Source organism: Xyrauchen texanus, chromosome 12 (genome assembly GCF_025860055.1).
Source record: "Xyrauchen texanus isolate HMW12.3.18 chromosome 12, RBS_HiC_50CHRs, whole genome shotgun sequence".
Classification (NCBI taxonomy): domain Eukaryota; kingdom Metazoa; phylum Chordata; class Actinopteri; order Cypriniformes; family Catostomidae; genus Xyrauchen; species Xyrauchen texanus.
Genome location: NC_068287.1, coordinates 9,871,371 through 9,891,912, shown reverse-complemented (window position 1 = coordinate 9,891,912; position 20,542 = coordinate 9,871,371). Strand labels below are relative to the sequence as shown.

General features: G+C 38.6%; 1 protein-coding gene across 1 annotated transcript in view; it reads right to left on the bottom strand.

The window, feature by feature from the left end:
• The window catches only part of gcgra (glucagon receptor a), a 142,606-nt gene extending 122,598 nt beyond the window's left edge, over positions 1-20,008 (bottom strand). Inside the window, exons 1-2 of the mRNA XM_052139861.1 lie at positions 19,800-20,008; positions 18,803-18,875 (exon numbers count right to left, since the gene is read on the bottom strand). The gene's annotated coding sequence lies outside the window, so the exon portion shown is untranslated. The remainder of the gene's footprint in view (positions 1-18,802; positions 18,876-19,799) is intronic.
• Between the last annotated feature and the right edge of the window lie 534 nt (positions 20,009-20,542).

Genomic DNA, 20,542 nt, shown 5'->3' with positions numbered 1-20,542 from the left:
CTTTTGCTCTGTCCACAAATACCCGGTGTCATGGGGCAACCTGAACTTGAATTGTGTTATCAATTTATGAACACAATGATGCAACAACAAAATTGAGCTTATGTAGACAAAAACACCTGCGTACAAAAGAGAAAACTGTTGAGTACTTAAAAATTGTTTTATCTAGTAAAAAATTGACTGTTTTTCCCAATATTTGAGTGTGCTATGTATTTTGTAAGGCAGCAATCCTAACTGAAGTATAACATCATAAGTGGCTGATTTAGAATGATCTAAATAGGCAGAATTTTAGCACATAATACAAATGCACACAGTAGACTCGACTTAAAATGTATTAAAAGCAAGAACTATCATTATCACCCCTGAGTCTGGTAAGCAGTGTGGTTTCCACACTTTCATCCTCATTACTCATGCCTCAAGAGTAATGGTGTTTCGGTCGTGAACAACTCGTGTTTTTGAACCTTTAATCTATTCAAATTTAATCAAATCATTCTTGTTCACATCCATGCACTCATAAGTGTCCGATTTGGAATACTTTCCATAGGTAGCAACTCCGCACATCATACACACATGCACAGAAGTCTCAACTTACAATTAATATCCGTTATGTTAGCTAAGCATAAAAATTCGTAGCACATAAATATTGGGTAAAATAGTCAAATTTAATAAGAATGGACAGCACTCGCCGACAGTGAAATCCTGCCCAAAATTACACATCAAACATCATATATGTTTAGATTGGTGATTGTGTAGCATTGCAGAGCATTTTTTCAATTCAGTGCAGTCAAACAAATTACTTGTTGCAGGAAACTTGTTACGTCACGCCTGTTTAGGACACAGTGTTACGCTATGGACTGACAATGGCAGATTGTGTTAATGACATGAGTGTCTGTCCCTCCTCAGAACAAATGACACAGCGGTAATGTAATTTCACAGGCAGATAAAGAGCATGTGTGTGTTTGAGAACATTTTATTAAATGAGCCCTGACCAGCATCCAGCTTCATGTGCCGTGTTTCATGTACTCGGACAGATTTAATAAACTCGGTGCTGATCCGTTTAACACACCACAAGTAGGAAAGCGTGGCACGATTGCCAATAAAATCTGAGCTGGTAAAAAACCGAGAAATCAATGCTAATTGAGTAATTGAAGGTTTATTTTTTCCTACAGTTTTCAGGCACTGTTTGTACTTGTTGAACGATTGCACATACAGCATGCATGAACACAAGGTAATTATCATGGGCTATGTGAGTTGCTGCACGTGTAATTCTCTGAACTATATGACCTCTGTGTAACCCCATGACATAAACCCCAAATGGCAGCTGGTGCTCACCTCTTGCAACACCATGTTACACTCAATTCCATTTGAATGATTAAATGGTTTGAACAGTGGTGGGTTTCATTTATGTTAAAGTAACCCTAGCCGCAGCCTATCCAAAGACTGCCCACAGTCTGTTCAGAGCTGTCTGATGCATATATTGCACAAAAATGGCAAGCTTTTTTTTTGACCTGGCATAAAATCAGATCTGGTCAATCAGATCTAATCTAATTGGATGCTTTATGCAACTTCCGAGAGTCAGGTGCACTGACTTTTATTAGTCCGTGTTGCATCTGTTTGAGTATTTGTAAGTTTTGTTCTATGTTGCGTCTTAATTTTGTCAGGTTTTTAGTTCACTTGTCTTAATTCATTGTTTCCTGTCCTGTCAAGTGATTTACCTGTTCCATCATGTGTTTATTAGATTCCTCCGTAGGAGGGAATCTATTGTATTTGACAGTTTTATTATTATTATTATTATTCTCCTTGAGCCCAAATAGCTCAAAAAGTCACTGGTCAAAAATGTTCTAAATTGGCACATTGATACTCCATGCCAACGGGTACCCCCAAACCAAGAATGGTCAACATTCGCCCATATGTGGCGCTACAGGCCACGCCCAAAAAAAATATTTTCAAAGTGATACCATTTCCACGCCATTTGTCCAAATCTTCTGAAACTTGGTGTACATGCCTCATTTCTCATGGGGAACAAAAAAGCCTCAAGAACCCATAACTTCCGCCATGATGGATTTTCCCATATGGTGAAAATTTGCGAAAACCTACAAAACTCTTCTTCTCCTGAACTGTAGCTCCAATTGACTTGAAATTTGGTACACATGTGTAGAATTGAAGTCTTTGAAAATGTCCAAATTTTAACAATATATACCTGTCAATAAATCAAATGTAATTTTGACTGATGGTTTTTCAAACCTAACATGCTTCAAGATGACATCACTCTGAAGAACTGCGCAAAGAATGGCCAACATTCGCCCCTAGGGGGCGCTACAGGCCATGCCGAAATTCCCATTTTCTGGTCTAAAATGTTCTAATTTGGTACAATGGTACTACAGGCCAACAGGAACCCACAAACCATGAATGGCCGACATTCGCCACTAGGGGGTGCTAAAGGCCACGCCAAAATTCCCGTTTTCTGGTCAAACATTTTCTAATTTGGTACAATGGTACTACAGGCCAACAGGAACCCACAAACCATGAATGGCCGACATTCGCCACTAGGGGGCGCTAAAGGCCACGCCAAAATTCCCATTTTCTGGTCAAACATTTTCTAATTTGGTACATTGATACTACAGGCCGACAGGAACCCACAAACCAAGAATGGCCCACATTCGCCCCTAGGGGCGCTACAGGCCACTCCAAAATTCCCATTTTCTGGTCAAATATTTTCTAATTTTGTACATTGATACTACAGGCCAACAGGAACCCACAAACCAAGAATGGCCCACATTCGACCATAGGTGGCGCTACAGGCCACGGCCCCAATAAATATTTTCAAAGTGATACCATTTCCACGCCATTTGTCCAATTCTTCTGAAACTTGGTGTACATGCCTTATTTCTCATTGGGAACAAAAAAGCCTCAAGGATCCATAAGGTCCGGTATGGATTTTCCTGTACATTGAAAATGTTTAGTTTAGGATTCAGACAAAGACATGTTTTTTTGAATTCCTTAATTGGGAGGGTTTATCCCCAACCATCTACTGATCAATTTTAAATGATTTGCCATTTTGAGGAGGAATTCGCATTGCTGCTTGCAGCTATATTTATTATTATTCTTCTCCTTGAGCCCCAATATCTCAAAAAGTCACTGGTCAAAAGTTTTCTAAACTGACACATTGATACTCCATGCCAACGGGTACACCCAAACCAAGAATGGTCAACATTCGCACATAGGTGGCGCTACAGGCTATGCCCAAAAAATATATTTTCAAAGTGATACCATTTCCACGCCATTTGTCCAAATCTTCTGAAACTTGGTGTACATGCCTCATTTCTCATGGGGAACAAAAAAGCCTTAAGGACCCATACTTCTGCCATTATGGATTTTCCTGTACAGTGAAAATTTTGGAAAACCTACAAAACTCTTCTTCTCCTGAACCGTAGCTCCAATTGACTTGGAATTTGGTACACATGTGTAGAATGGATGTCTTTCCAAACTCGAAAAATTAGAATATCGTGCAAAAGTTCATTAATTTCAGTAATTCAACTTAAAAGGTGAAACTAATATATTATATAGACTCATTACAAGCAAAGTAAGATATTTCAAGCCTTTATTTGATATAATTTTGATGATTATGGCTTACAGCTTATGAAAACCCCAAATTCAGAATCTCAGAAAATTTGAATATTGTGAAAAGGTTCAGTATTGTAGGCACAAAGTGTCACACTCTAATCAGCTAAACACCTGCAAAGGGTTCCTGAGCCTTTAAATGGTCTCTCAGTCTGGTTCAGTTGAATTCACAATCATGGGGAAGACTGCTGACCTGACAGTTGTGCAGAAAACCATCATTGACACCCTCCACAAGGAGGGAAAGCCTCAAAAGGTAATTGCAAAAGAAGTTGGATGTTCTGAAAGTGCTATATCAAAGCACATTAATAGAAAGTTAAGTGGAAGGGAAAAGTGTGGAAGAAAAAGGTGCACAAGCAGCAGGGATGACCGTAGCCTGGAGAGGATTGTCAGGAAAAGGCCATTCAAATGTGTGGGGGAGCTTCACAAGGAGTGGACTGAGGCTGGAGTTACTGCATAAAGAGCCACCACACACAGACGGGTCCTGGACATGGGCTTAAAATGTCAAACGTCTTACCTGGGCTAAAGAAAAAAGAACTGGTCTGTTGCTCAGTGGTCCAAAGTCCTCTTTTCTGATGAGAGCAAATGTTGCATCTCATTTGGAAACCAAGGTCCCAGAGTCTGGAGGAAGAATGGAGAGGCACACAATCCAAGATGCTTGAAGTCCAGTGTGAAGTTTCCACAGTTTGTGTTGGTTTGGGGAGCCGTGTCATCGGCTGGTGTTGGTCCACTGTGCTTTATTAAGTCCAGAGTCAACACAGCCGTCTACCGGGACATTTTAGAGCACTTCATGCTTCCTTCAGCAGACAAGCTTTATGGAGATGCTGACTTCATTTTCCAGCAGGACTTGGCACCTGCCCACACTGCCAAAAGTACCAAAACCTGATTCAATGACCATGGTATTACTGTGCTTGATTGGCCAGCAAACTCGCTTGACCTGAACCCCATAGAGAATCTATGGGGCATTGCCAAGAGAAAGATGAGAGACATGAGACCAAACAATGCAGAAGAGCTGAAGGCCGCTATTGAAGCATCTTGGTCTTCCATAACACCTCAGCAGTGCCACAGGCTGATAGCATCCATGCCACGCCGCATTGAGGCAGTAATTAATGCAAAAGGAGCCCAAACCAAGTACTGAGTACATATGCATGATTATACTTTTCAGAGGGCCGACATTTCTGTGTTTAAAATCCTTTTTTTTTATTGATTTCATGTAATATTCTAATTTTCTGAGATTCTGAATTTGGGGTTGTCATAAGCTGTAAGCCATAATCATCAAAATTATATCAAATAAAGGCTTGAAATATCTTACTTTGCTTGTAATGAGTCTATATAATATATTAGTTTCACCTTTTAAGTTGAATTACTGAAATTAATGTACTTTTGCACGATATTCTAATTTTTCGAGTTTCACCTGTACAATAACAACAAAACCTTGTGCCTTTGTAAAATAAAGAAAATAAACCGGGTGTGCCGTCTCCGTCTTAGTTTTTATGACGTGTTTCAGAAAAATAATCGCTAACAGAAACGTACATGAAACATATGTCTTCACGAAGGTTTGTCGGTTGTATACAATGTTTGCCTGTTTGAACATTCAAGCGATTTTACACTATTCAACTCAACAAATGTGAAAACAACTCAAATGTTTGCGAGCTGTTTGTGTGACACAGTGAGCCGCGTCGCGTAACTCACGCACGCCGATGAGACTTCGCTTTCGCTGCTGCTTGCGTCTGAACGGACAATTTCATACAACGAAGTGTAAAAATACATGATATATTGAGGAGCCTGTTATGTCAAGTGAACAAACAGTTGAGAAAGAAATCTTGTATAATTATATTGAATTCTGGCATTATTCCAGGTGACATCCTGTTAGATGTTTCTCTCGAAACAGCGGAAAAACTTAAATAAAATACTGCGTCATATTTGCCCATACAGAAACATGCGAGACATCATTACGAACTATGAAACGTGTCCTTTTATTTGTGTACAATTACAATAACAACAAAACCTTGTGCTTTTGTAAAATAAAGAAAATAAACTCAGTCTGTCTCAGTCTGTCTTCACGATAATCTTTCTGAAACACATCACAAAATTCACGCAGTCTGTATTTTATCACCTCACACCCATAATCTCTGAAATGAATACAGATGCAACAAGCACACACAGAAGGTAAATAATGATACTTCACAGTTCTCAAAAGATTAAACTGGACTGTGCATTGAATATCGATCGTATCATGCGATAAAAGCCTCTTAAAGAGACAGTAACAATTTAGACTTAGCCCAGTGCATTGACATCCGAAGTAATTGAAAAGTACAAATGGTATTATTTTAAGTTTTTTTTATTTCTCTCTTACGTGGTAGAATGCCACGTTTTTGAATGGCATGTAAAATGTAAAAATAATCACTCAATCTCCATTTTTTTTCACTGGATCTGTTGCTACTTTAATGATTTCAAAATCAAAGCACTGACCATTTAAAGTGTGAGCTTGTACATTTTGAAATAGTTATAAACAGTCACAGCTATGCAGTGTTATTATGTGCCTACATAGTCTTTCAAATAAAATTAGTTTACCCCAAATAGATATTTCTCTCATCATTTACTCACCCTCTTTCTATCCCAGATGTGTATTTCTTTCTTTCTCAGCCCTGTTGGTGCTTTCAATGCACTTGAATGGTGATCAGAACTCACATCAACAAACATAAATGCAACATAAAAAGTAACCCATAACACTCCAGTGGTTTAATCCATACTTTCAGAAGGGATATTATAGGTGTGGGTGTGAAAAAGATCAATATATGTAGTATATAGAGTATTTTAATTTTTTTTACTATAAATTGTCCACCCTGCTCAGGAGGGGTGATATGCTTATGTAAATCACAAAAAAAAGAGAGAGAAGAATGCTTGTGAAAGTGAAAGTAGAGATTTATAGTAAACAATGACTTAATTATTGATCTGTTTCTCACCACTTCTCATTTACTTACATTGAAAGGACCAACAGAGCTGAGATATTCTTCTAAACATCTTCATTCAATTTCTGCAGAAGAAAGTCGTACACATCTAGGACTGCATGAGGGTGAGGAAATGATCAAATATCCCTTTAACATTCACTTATTTTTACAATGCATAAAATGAATGCTAATTTGGTACATTGATACTACAGGCCAATAGGAACCCACAAACCAAGAATGGCCAACATTGTCCCCTAGGGGGCGCTACAGGCCACGTCAAAATTCCCATTTTCTGGTCAAAAATTTTCTAATTTGGTACATTGATAGTACAGCCCAACAGGAACACACAAACCAAGAATGGACCACATTCGCCAATAGGGGGCACTACAGGAAATGCAAAAATTCTCATTTTCCGGTCAAAAATTTTCTAATTTGGTACAATGATATTACAGGCCAACAGGAACCCACAAACCAAGAATGGCCCACATTCGCCCTTTAGGGGGCGCTACAGACCATGCCCAAAAGTCTCATTTTCTGTTCAAAAATGTTCTAAATTGCTACTTTGATACTACAGGCCAACAGGAACCCACAAATCAAGAATGGCCCACATTCACCCTTAGGGGGCGCTACAGACCATGCCCAAATGTCCAATTTTCAAACTGATGGCATTTTCACCCAATTTGTCAAATTCGTCTGAAACTTAATGTACATTCCTCATTTCTCATTGGAAACAAAAAAGCCTCAAGGATCCATAATGTCCGGTATGATGAATTTTCCTGTACACTGAAAATGTTTAGTTTAGGATTCAGACACAAATACGTGTTTTTTGGATTCATCCATTGAGAGGGTTTAACCCCAACCCTCTACTGATCAGTTGTAAATGATTTGCCATTTTGAGGAGGAATCCGCATTGCTACTTGCAGCTATATTTAGTCTTGTGTTTTGATTGATCTTTGGTTCAATTGTCATTTCTTGTCATTGGTTATTGTTTCATTAGGTGTGTTCAACTTCATACAGTACTGTGCAGACCGATCGGCTCCAGGCTTAAATAGTATATGTGGGTTAGAAAAGTTTTTCTACTTGAGACGCCCCCATCGCCGCGTCACATTAACTAACGTATGCCATCAAAGTAACGCGAGAGCAGTTCAAGACCAGCCATCTGACTTAGCTGGCACAGTTGCTTCAAAGCAAATGCACAAGCTCTGAATGACGATGGGAAGCGCAAAGTGTCCTGATTGATGGCTCTCTTTTCAAATCCTCATCCAACTGCAACCGCAAATCTCGCTGATCGTTAAGACAAGTTACAGTTTCAGCTGTGCCTTGCCTTACCGAATTTCACATATTTAGCATTTTACATATAGTATAATAACCAGAAATGCAAGCGCAGTGTAGTTCTGGCGGGAAGACTAGCAGCTGTACATCATCGCACCATTAGCTAGGTAACTCCTAGCCAATCGCATGTAAGCCATATGTCTGCTCACAATTGATCGTGTGCTAACACGGCTAATCAGTCTGACATCGAGTCCAATTCGCTCTCCGACTAGCTAACATCCAGAACGGACACAGACTCATTCACGGTTCCTTACCTTATACAGAATCAGTATCTCCTCGAGCAACACATGTCTGCATATTTTCAGATTCTCAGTGAGATCGCGCCCTCTAGGAACGATAATAGACATGTTCCGACCTCTCCAGGCCACAGGCAAATCAGTGCACAGAACATCTCCGGAAGCCCGCCTTCCCTTCCTAACAACGCCGTCACTTCATCTCATCTTCTGACCACATCAAACCCATGGGGAGTAAACAATCAGCAAACCCGGATCTTCATCCATATCTCATTAACTTAGGAGATCTCCCTCAATCGAGCCACCGCATCCTCAATCGGAATGCACAACCCGGCTCGGAAGGAGTGCGCTCCAGGCCAAGTCTGTCAAAATAAAACGATCAGACAGCAGCTGATTTCCATCAGAATTAAGCTAAATTATTAATATATTCATCAAATGCATTCAGGTTTAGTGATGGGTCCAGGCCTTCTGTTGCCTATGCTGTCTATCCATCATAACACATCAATATCAAAAGCCAATATTTCATGTCAACAGCGCATTCGCTCTCATAGTAACGGGAGACATTCACAAGTTCACAGCGTGATCACATGAGGGTAACTCGTTAAAGGTTCACTCGCAAGTCATTCACCGTTTTGCATGCCTGAGCATTTCCCATTGGAGAATTAAGTTCATTATTCAGGCATGTCAAGATGTACAGTGCTCATTGTACGGGGTCCCATCACTCCATTCAGAAGATATCCCTGTTTTGTTGGTCGCCTTTGCTCTAAATCACTTCCATACTCACTACGAAAAACAGAGCTCATGATGTTGGCACTCTGAAGGGAACATGGCATCACAGTTTAATATATCCTTCACTAAAGTCTTGTGAAAGGGTCCTTATTGAAATAATTAACTTATTTCGAGAGGTTCAACATTTCGAGAGGTGTTCCCAAACCGAGCGCCTTCAAGGGTGCATTAATGCCGCTTCAGAAAATGCTGTGTTTTCTTACTCTATTCATACTTCCATATTCTCATCGGAAGCACCCTGTCATGGCGCGCCTCTGACACCTAGCGGTAGGCTCCGCAATGCATTCCCTTATTCATCAGAATACAATTCCAGCATAAAGCATTTTCACCTATATGATCAGATCATACAGGGGGTAATTCCTAATTCATAGCATATTTACATTTTATTCTCATTCAGGCATCATTAAAGTGCAGAAATTTGTATCGTATGTCTTCATAAATCATTCACTTTCATCTCTGTTTGGACCATGTTTCAATCTATGGGGATCTTCAAGCATTGGGGCTTTATCAATGTTCCAAATTTCAAAGCTCATGAGTTTAATAGCCATGTCAGCCTATTTACATTCATTTTAATTTAAGTTTCCAAGCATTTCAGTATGATGCTGTTCACTTTTAATGCACGTGGTTGTGGACGTTACATTTAGTAGCAAGTAAGTAGGTTTGGTAATCATTGGATTTCCTGCTCATCGATCACCACGCTGCCCACACCCCTATTTTTGATGTTCTTTCAAGCTTTTTCACAAGTTGGGTGTTCCCTTCTCAAATGAAAAAACCACGGGTCCCACCACGTCCCTCGAATTTCTCGGCATCATGCTCGATTCTCTAATCATGCAAGCTTCCCTGCCTAAAGATAACTCAACAGGATCAGGTCTATTTGCATGTCTTTCTCCGGTCAGTTTGGGTATCAAAACGCAATCTCCTGTCCCTATTAGGCCGCCTCAATTTTGCTATGCGCATCTGTGGCAGGGCGGAGGGCGGGGCCGGGTCGTGATTCTACACACCCGGTCCCTTATCAGGCTAATTAAGCCTCCGAGAGCCTCCGAGAGGGATAAAGGACGATGGCAGACAGTGCCATCTGTCTGCCATCGAGAGAGAGAGAGATCGTTTACGGACATGTCCGTCATGTGTGTGTTTGTCTTCTGCTTCAGTTTTATATTAAACTATTATTTATATTATCAAGCCGGTTCTTGCCTCCTCCTTTCCACTCCTTTGTTTCCTGCCTCCTCACACTAGCCTATTCCGTAGACAACATCTCCGACATCATATCAATCGAATACAGATGCCGCTAGGACCTCCTCTTCTGGCCACATCTATTAAATCCCTGGAATGGCATTTCCTTTTTCACAATGAATAACCAGAATCTCCAGAGACATGTCCCTTTTCACGGACGCGGCTACCTCCGTAGAATTCGTGGGATATTTTCTAGGATGATGGTTCACATGGAAGTGGTCAGACGAATTCTCAACATAGCTTCCTACGCTCCCTCATTCGCTCTCTTTGAAATTTATCACATCGTTATGGCCAGTGAATATGGGGATCCCCTTGGAAACGCATCATGCTTTTGTGACAATTCCACAGTCATCACTATAATCAATAAAAGCGGTCCTCCTCTAGCCTCATCATGTCCTTTATGAGATGTCTGACAAAGTAGAGCATTTCCTGCAACTTCAATATCTCAGCCAAACACATTCTTGGGTTTTTAAATGTAATTGCTGACTCCTTCTATCATTTCGCTTCCAGGAGTTCCACACACCCCACCAGCAAAAAAACCTGTTCCCTGCCTACCACTCTCAGACATCCTGCTGGATTAACTACTCCATTTACTACCCCAAAATTTTAATTCCGATCCAACTCTCATGAAAAAGGACTTGCCCGGTCCACACTTACTTCCTACAGCTCCACCTGGGCCCACTATTCCTCCTCCTACCAATCACACAGTAATCCTCTATTTTCTGTTCCAATCTCCCAATGTGCAAGTTCATCTCCTTTTGCTTTCACACTAGACATCTAAAATTTCCTCCCCTTTCATCACTCCATCCCTAGCCCCCATATCACGCTACTGGTTCAGAAAGCACCTCACCGCTACCCTAAACATTGTGGTCTCTCCCCTCATATCTTCTCGGGGCACTAATTTCTCATCAGAGAAGCTACTACTGCTGCTCTTCGAGGTATACCTGAGTCCACCATCAAGATGCTCGGCCGCTGGTCTTCCTCATTCTACCTGAAATATAGTCAACCTAACCCAAATCAACAAACAAGCTCAACACTCCATCTCTCTCATCACATCTTTCCCTACACAATGATTAAATTCAAGTACGTCCATCGTTTCGCAAGGATAACGCATAACTATTTCGGACAAAAATTCCAGACAAAATTCCTTCAAAACTGCTTCAAGTTCTGTGCCGATCGGTCTGCGCAGCACTTTATGAAGTCGAACACACCTCTTGTTAACCCATGAGAATTTAAGCCCTCATGTTTGCCTTTTCCTTTGTTGTGTTTTGATCATGTGTCTTTTTTTCTTGTCATTTGTTCTTGTTTATGGTTTTTGGTCATAGTCATAGTCACAGTGTTGTCATAGTTAATGTTTATGTTCTGTTTTGATTTACTTTTTTGTTTCTTCCATGGTTTAAAATATATTTAATAAAACTGCATTTGGGTTCTTTTATTCATTACTTTGTCTTCAAGTCTACGTCTGTTCCTGCTTTTGCGCCTGTGAAAACATGATGGTATCTGTGCAGTTGAATAGTTGTGCACTGCTTCAGGCATTTCAAGCATTTGTTTTGCCGCTGTCCAACATGAAGGAAAGTAAGAAATAATGAGGAGATTGTTTGAATGTGCAATTGCCATCGCAAAATCCTGAAGGGACTGATTATCGCATATCTTGGAAAACTATGATGTTTTGAAACTGAAAACTGAGTTTTCAAATTAAAATGGATTAGTGTGGTCTAATATTGCCCACTCTTAAAATGGACCTTATTCACAATAGAGCCATCTTTAATTTTTGAAGGAAATGACAGAGGCAGTGAGCGATAGACTTACCAACCCCATCTCGTGAAAAGTCGTACATAATTTACGAGTTGGCTATTTCGTATGGTCTTGAACAATGTTGTTCACATACACTCGTACGACTTCATCACACGCAAATTCCCGGATGTCTAATGCGTAAGTAAGTGCGAGTTCCACACACGAGGTGTTAAAGACATACTTATTAATATTATGCCCTTACCAAAACCCCTTATCTAAACTAAACCAATCAGTAGAGTGTGTAAACATGATAGGAAGCTGTTGTGTGTGACAGAAGCAAGTAATTGTTGCGTATTAGATTGAAACAATGTCCAGCGACATCATTGGTTGTAGTTAAAATCGTAGGAATTAAAACGAGTGCAGTTGCACGATATCATACAAATTAGCCAAATTTAGAAAAGTTCTATGAATTCTGACGATTTCACCATGAAAGTGTGATGGACTTACGGTCTTTTCAATGGGTTGTACTGTTGTTTAAAGTGTTTAGTGTTACACTGATGAAACATCGCAAACATCTTTCCAACAATTTCAGAAGACAAAACCTCAAGAAATCATAAGATGTGGACAATTATATATAATATTGAAGCTTCATACAGCTTTTTACAGTGCATACCACTAAAGAGACCATCACAGCCTCGTTTTCATTAACATCAAAATATGATGCTACTGTGAATCCATTCTGTGGGATGGAGGAGGGTTAATTCTTCATTATCGAGACATCACAGTGATATTTCAATATGTGCTCATGATTAGTGCCGACCTGTGATATGTTTTCCTCAAATTCAACCCGTCTAGCAGAGCTGTTTGACATTACAGGACAAAGAGCAGCATCAGGACAAAATGCATCGTAGAGAAGATGCAGATGCATGTATCCTCTGCTCGGTCACCTGATTCGGTACTATGATTCACCAGACTGAGGAAACTTCTCTTAAAACATCCTCTTTTCTCCCTTAAGTGGGAGAACGTATTCCATTTTTGATAGCACATGTAGTGGAAAAACAACAATAAACAGCAATGAGATAAAAACACACACATTACAGTTTTAATGTTATGCATCCTGCATCACAGTGTGTGTATGTTTATCAGCCCCAAGGCATCGCACAGCTATTGATTACAAACAAGGACAAAAATTCTTAGCACTAAGCAGTCCAGTTAGTAGTGTGGTTTTCAACACTTTGCATTAGTGCCTTCAGAATAGTTTTGGTCAAGAATCATTCTCGATCATTGATTAAACTCATACTTTATATTTTGGCTATCACTGTCGTCTTTTTCTAAAGCTTGATCAAATTTAAGCCAAAGCCAGTTTACAAAATAAAGTCAAAAATAATAGATCAGCATTTCTGGAGAAAATGCTTATGGTGCTTAAACACTATTTCTTGAGTCTCTTTGTATATTTGAGTCAAGCAATTTTTAATACAGGATAAGACTTTTGATAGTGTTTAAATAACCTCATCTTATGCCCAAAATATACTCTATGGAAGTCCATGAATGCAAAAAAAAACCTAGCTAATGCACAGGAGTGTAAAAAGTACTCTGAAATTATATTTAAAAGAAAGTATGGATACTGAGTGAATATTTTACACAATTAAAAGTCCAAGTATCTAGCCCAAAACATACGTAAAAAAGTATTCACATTAAATTGTACTTAAGTAATAAAAAATTAAGAAGTAACTTTTTTCCTAGCTAGAATGAAATGAAGAGAGGTGATTGTGTGAGAGATGATGTTGTTAAATTCAACTGGTTTGTTAAGTAGCCTTTTTAATGTCTCTGACGACATATTTCTCCCACACTAGCATTTAGAAACTGGTCAAAGAATCATGTTAAAAGAAACCTACATTTTTGCTAAATTATTTGTATGTGGCCTGTTGTATGTAACACTGCAATTTCCTGGTGGAATGAACACTAGAGGTGCAACAACAAAACAATTGTATTCCCTTTAACTCAAATCATGAGTAAAACGGCAGATTATCAGTTCCTCACACAATGATATCTTATGACATCTAAACAATTTTACTATAGCGCATGACTCATTATAACATTTGCATAACATACCAAACTACATTTGCAAGCTTCTTGATGTGTGATCAAATTGTCCAGTACCTCAACTAATAGAGCATTGCACTTGTGATGTGCAGGACTGGGGTTCGAGTCCTAAAGAGCATGCAAGTCGACAAGTGAGCCAAAAGTGTCATAGAAGCACCACAAAATGATGTGGTTGTTTCAGAAATTGTGTTTTTCATCTCATATTTGCTTTTATGACAATATCAGTTAGGTTTAGTTTCAAGGTTTAGGGTAGAGACGGGAGCTTGTTTTTGTTGATTTAAACCTTGATAGAACATTAACCTTAAAAACCTTATCTGTTAAGGAGAACATTTCACTCGCCTTTAGCGCCACACAGTGGACATTTCACTTGAAACTGCCCTGAGACCTTTTATGAACTATATCATTTGTTTCAAAAATGTTTTGCAAAAACTTTGCCACAGTCACGCAATGTTCGTTGCATGTGAGAAGGCACTCATAAATTGTGATCCCTTGAGACATAAAGATAAAAAAAAATCAGATGCAGCTTTGAAGAAAGTTAGTAATGTTAATGATTTTGTGAATTGTTTTCTGAGGATTCCTACCAAACCTTGCTGTTGAGCAGATGGATGAATTCAATAAAATGAATAATTCATATTTACTCAGATTCTTTAATTGTAATGATCATTATTATTATCTTTAGTAGGCATTTATAATTAAGTTTAGGACAGTCAGTGTACTAAAATCATCAGTGTTTCTCACATCATGTACATAGTTTTGAATGAATACATCACATTCAGTCAGGTGTTCATATACGGTCTAGTTGTACAAATGTTTAAACGTATATGAAGCTCAAATCAGATCCGAATTCTGCATCTGGAGATGGTCGGAACTCCACACAGCCACCGTACGACGCTCAATTTGAAATGACTGACCTCTGTTCTGTAATCTGTCATTTGTCAGATGCAGTGAAAAGGTTGCTTCTGTCCAGTAAGATGAAAGAAAATTATCTGAAAAATGTAGTGAGTACTTTTCAAGTTTAAATAAAATTGTAGGAAGTAAAAGTACAATTTTTTCTTTGGAAATGTAACGAAGTACAAGCACAAGTATTCCGTTGAAACTGCACTTGAGTAAATTACAAATCCCCCTGAAAAATACTTAAGTACATACATAGTATTTTTACTCAATTATTTTACACTCCTGGGTATGAAAGGGAGGAGTTGCACCACGATTCCCCACTGCTGACAAATGACCCAAACCCACTTAAAGAAAAATGTAAAAATAAATAGCAGTTTCAGTTTTCACATTTTACCACTATATCATTATACCTGCTGGTAGGATTACAGTTTGTTAGAAGTCATACTGGTAAGACTAAAAAACTACAAATGTGGAAAACAAAAACTCTTTATTATGTGCAAGCATCCATTTGTTCAAAAGTAAGATGAAATAGCAAGTAAGCCATGGACATAGACCAATTATCTGCATGGTGCAGAGCAAGTTTGTTTACTTGCGTGACCTTTTGAATAGCTCATGTGTAAATTATGCTGTGTTCTAATCATGTTTGATTATAGAAAATGTCACTGGCTTAATCTGCCTTCAGAAAATCCAAGATATGACTTTATTTCTATTATTTCAAAAGCCTCATGAAAAGAAAACAATACTGAGTTCCAAATCAGTCCCACTGTCCAAATATTTTAACATTGCCCTCTATAAATTAATTGGTAATTAACTTTTTACTACTTATGTTTATTCCAAAATATTATATATCTACATATATATATATATATATATATATATATATATATATATATATATATATATAGATGTAGATATACAGCACATTATATATATATAATGTTGGGCTTCATGTACACAGATAGGACACAAAGGCAGGCCTACATACAGTCATAAAGCCTGACTCTAGCCTGATAAACCAAACAGTACTAAAATCAAACAAAGGGAGTCCAAAACAGCCTACAGATCCCATCAAGCCTTGCTCACTTTACACCTATGTGTGAAATTCTGAAGGATCAAACTCTCAACTCCTATTGGATGAAACACAAGACAGAACGTGTCCTTCAACCATGACGTCATCGAAAGTGTAAAATCTCAGAGATCCTTCTAAGCTTTGCTTCCAGAGACAGTATGAGCCTAGTCTAGTTGCAGCCCTGCTGCTTCCAGGTGTAGCTTTGTTGCCCAAGGAAGTAACGTACATACCTGAACTTTGGCCATACAATCTCCATCTCGCTGGATGAGCCAAGATTTCTCCGTGTTCCACTGAACACGCTAATGGATCCGAAGGAGACCGCTGAGCAATCCGCGTCTCACCCTTTTGCCTGGATTTCTCTTCCTTCTTCAACCAAGTCGACTTCACTAATATCTCCGCCAACCAGCCAAGCTTAGTTGACATACCACCCACCAACAGAGCGAGGAAACGGCCTCCCGTCATCACCCGAGCTCGAGGAACCGAGTCAGAGTCAAACGACTGACGAACACACATTCTATCCATGTCCTCACACGACTCAAGTAAGAGGTTTACGTCTGGGCAGAGATAGATTATTATAGTGTGTTATTCTTGTGTATCAAGACTATTGCTTGTACAGTTTATGGGCCGCTGAGTCTGCTCATTGCTGCTAATAATACTCAAGGTATTACTGCAACTTACTGTTACCACAAATGAGATTTGATGTGTTGTCGTCCAACCACGTTGGGCTGCTTGTGAATTTCCGCCACAGTTCATCCATTAAAGAATCAATGACCGGGATTACGAGCCATTCACCACATCTCTGAGTGATAAAACTAACGGTTGCCTAACCAACCACGATCGCTAAAACCAGTATCAGTGCCGTCACTCTGTTCTCTCTCTCTCTCGGACTAACCGCACACACACACACGACCCCTCGCAAACATACCCGCACACACCTTTGGCGAGCAGATAACTTGGCGATAGAGACCAGCTTTGTCCCTAAATTATCGTACCAGCGGAGATACATTAAAAGGGCAGACACCAGTAACCAGTCTCTTCACCCATATTTGTGGTCACATTCTCTGGCCAGAAACCTCACGTGACGTACTCTCAACAAGAGCCACGTCCACCATTTTGTGCCCTACTTCCGCACACACAAACACGCACGCTCGCGTGAAATGGCACGTTTTCTTCGGGTCAAATGAAGTAACCCTAAGAGAGTGTCATCAAAAATGCATGATATTTGTGAAAAAAAAAATATAAATATATATATAGATAAATAGATCAATTTTTTTAATAATTAATATATTCTAGGAAAGCATTTAATACGTTTTAGTTTTTACATTTTTAAGTCATTAAATCAATTCTATTTATTTATTTTGGTAGAAAATGCTACCTTTTTTAAAAATTGTACACAAAGATAACATTTCTTCGAACTTCACACATGTGCGCTAAACTAGATTTTTAAAAGATTCCTCATTTTATCACCTCTGATCACCTTATTATTCAATGACCCAATTATTGATGTTTTTATTTTAAAGGATCCGAGCTACCAAATCAGTTGCGTAAGCCACCACCTAGAACTTAGTGGCACTCTAATATGTTACCCTGGAGCCTTCATTTACATTTGGCTTTTTGAAGCACATAAGTAAACTTGTAATCGATCTATTTATTTATTTAAATGGTCTTTGTCTTGGTGATCAACACAGGGATACTGCATTCATTAAAACCAGAAAGAAAATCAGTGTGTGCACTGAAGTAGGCAAAGCCAAGAAATTAAAAATAGCTCCTACGCTCATGAAAAGAGATGATGCCATCAGGGCATGTGAAAAAGTTCATGGCTGTTATCGTTCAAAGGCTTCCTAAGAAAGTGGCCCACAGTTACACATGCATTCATCATTAGACCATCTAGGAGACATAGCCTTCATGATCATCTGACAAAAAGTGATGCATATGCAAGAAAGAACTTGTCCTAAAGGTCTATAACAAGCCAAATCCACGGCACAGTTGGTCAGTGCACCTCAGGGAAAGAGATGAGGTTTGATTTGAATGAAAAGGGGAAGAGAGAATGGGACGACAAAATGTTTAATGGCTTTGAAATCATCACTTGTGTCACATACTGGGACCATCCCTGCATGTAGATTAAAAAAACATTAGAACTAATTCATGTAAAGCATGCCCTGAGGTTTTTAAAGCCCTTAATTTCTTGTTATGAAATCTTTATAGTCTTGTCTTGAAACAGTTCATAATCTGCACTATATGTGATGCCGTAGTAGAAAGAATTTAGATGTGAATATTTTCATGAATCAGATGGTTAACGGCCACTTCAGTTCTCTTCAAGCAATAAAACAGGTCAGGAGGGGTTTACTGTATGTGTGCATTGCAAAGTAAACATGTTTACACTCCTAGATAATGCAGAGGTATTTGTAGGCACCAGGACAAAGCAGATGTTTAGTCCAGCTGTACATCTTTGACATTTAAGCAACAGCTCTGTATAAAAATGCTTCAGACAACCACATAGTACCAACACAATCAACAAAACATACAGCAATGAATATATTAAGCTAAACAGTGAAGCTGTATGCGCTTCTAAATTAGTGCAAGCAAAGACATACTACAGTATGGAGAAGAGAGAAACAGCTATGTTTTAAACAGTAGCCTACCAATATAACATGTAATGTAAATAAAGAGAACATGCTAATTATAGAAACACTATTTAGCACAAAAAGTAACCTTAACCGTATACGAGAAACATTTGTGGTTATACTGTTTCATTTCAGAAAATAAGAAATTCTACTAGATGTAAAGGCTAAACCAGTGCGTATAAAATAATAAAGGGTAGAAAAAGTGCCCATATATAAGAGTAAATAACTAACCTACACATATTGTGGCGTTTCAACTAACTGGTCAGTCAGTTCTTCCAGTTCTCGCGACTCGCGTTTGCAGTAACTAAAATGTAAAGACAACAAAGTTAAAACTGCAAAGACACATTACAGTTGGCACACAATGTGTAAATTGAATATGGGGGGTACAATTTACATGTTTCAATTGATCATTGTAAAAATGGAGGGAGGGGGCTTGCTTGTTTTGATTATTGGGGGTTACCTCCCCATCCCCCTTTAAATCTACGCCTCTGGTCGGCAGAATACAGGTTATGCTTTAAATTAAGCAAGCATATGTAGGATATACGTGAATAACCAACTACCTCTATTTCTGAATCTGGACAAATGTCAACAACTCGCGGATCAGTCCTGTCAGTTCTACTGCCTCGCGCGCTGTCTCTCTGCTGTTCGTGCGCGCGTGGATTCAATCCACATTGTGGAAATATGGCTACATAAATTATGAAAAATATAGTATTTCGTCATGAATTAATTAACGATTACATTTAACGTTCATAGAATTAAACTACGTAGAACAAACTACGTAAACTATATTTAAACGTAGAATAAAACAACGAATCTTTTTTGGCTTGGGTGTTAAATTAATTTAGCTCATTTTACTAATGAAACTGCAGATTTTGTCCAAGCTACATATTTACGTATTTACGTAAAAAAAAAAATAAAAAAAACATGAAGAATGATGTCAAGCAAACTACTTTTTTAAGAGTTGCGCAAGAGTAACCTACATGAAACAATATTTTTATTTTAAGCATTAGTTTCTTTTTTCTCTCCATCAAAAATAAACAAATGGCCAGATCTGAATAATCAATCCACGTACAAACGGATCAATTAATAAAGTCGTTTTATTCAATGAACACACTCTGCAAACAAGAAAGAAACAAAGAAAAAAAAGCAACTTCGTCTAATTTAACTATCCAGGACAAAACGTAGCTGAAGTTTAATAATAAAATATATATATAAAAAAGTAATCCACCTTAATGCTCGTTTAATTCCGCGAAAATCCTCAATCTGCGATCCACAGCCACGCATCTTCCGACGAACAAAATCAGACGGAATCCCAGTTTAGGATTACACGTAGCCTAATCCAGTCCTGAGTGGAATGATGCAGCATGAATCCTTCGGAGAATATAAAATACTTTTCTATTTGTTGTAAGTGGTTTATGGTGACACGCGTCCCGCTGAAGGAACCGTAGACTCGAATGAAGAGTTCAGTGAAGCTTCTCAGCGTCTATCTGCATCAACAGCCTGACGTCAACACTCAGTGCCTAATATACAATAACTGAATTAAACAATGTAACAAAATGACATCATTAATTACGGTCAACAGCACTGCGATCGTTGGCACAGTGTGAAACGGTTCTATGAAGGAAGCAACTTCCAACTTCTCCAAATATAATGTTGAATATGAAAAGGACATATTATTTGTTAAATCAGCCTACTTTTGTTCTCTAGATCTATTAACGTTTGTATTCAACATTGAAGAACGAGGCTAGTTGTCACTTTTTCCTCCAATAAATATCTCAGGATGGGTTTCATTTTTTTTTAATGTTTCTGTATACATTAAAGTTGTGGGTAAAAATCTGTTGAGTATTCTCAATGTTATTATCCAGGAAAAAAAAAAAATACAGCTCATTTAACACGTATTGACCTTTTGTGACAACCTGCCCCGTCAACATGTATCACAAGATATTTTAAACAGTACCACAATTCACGAAA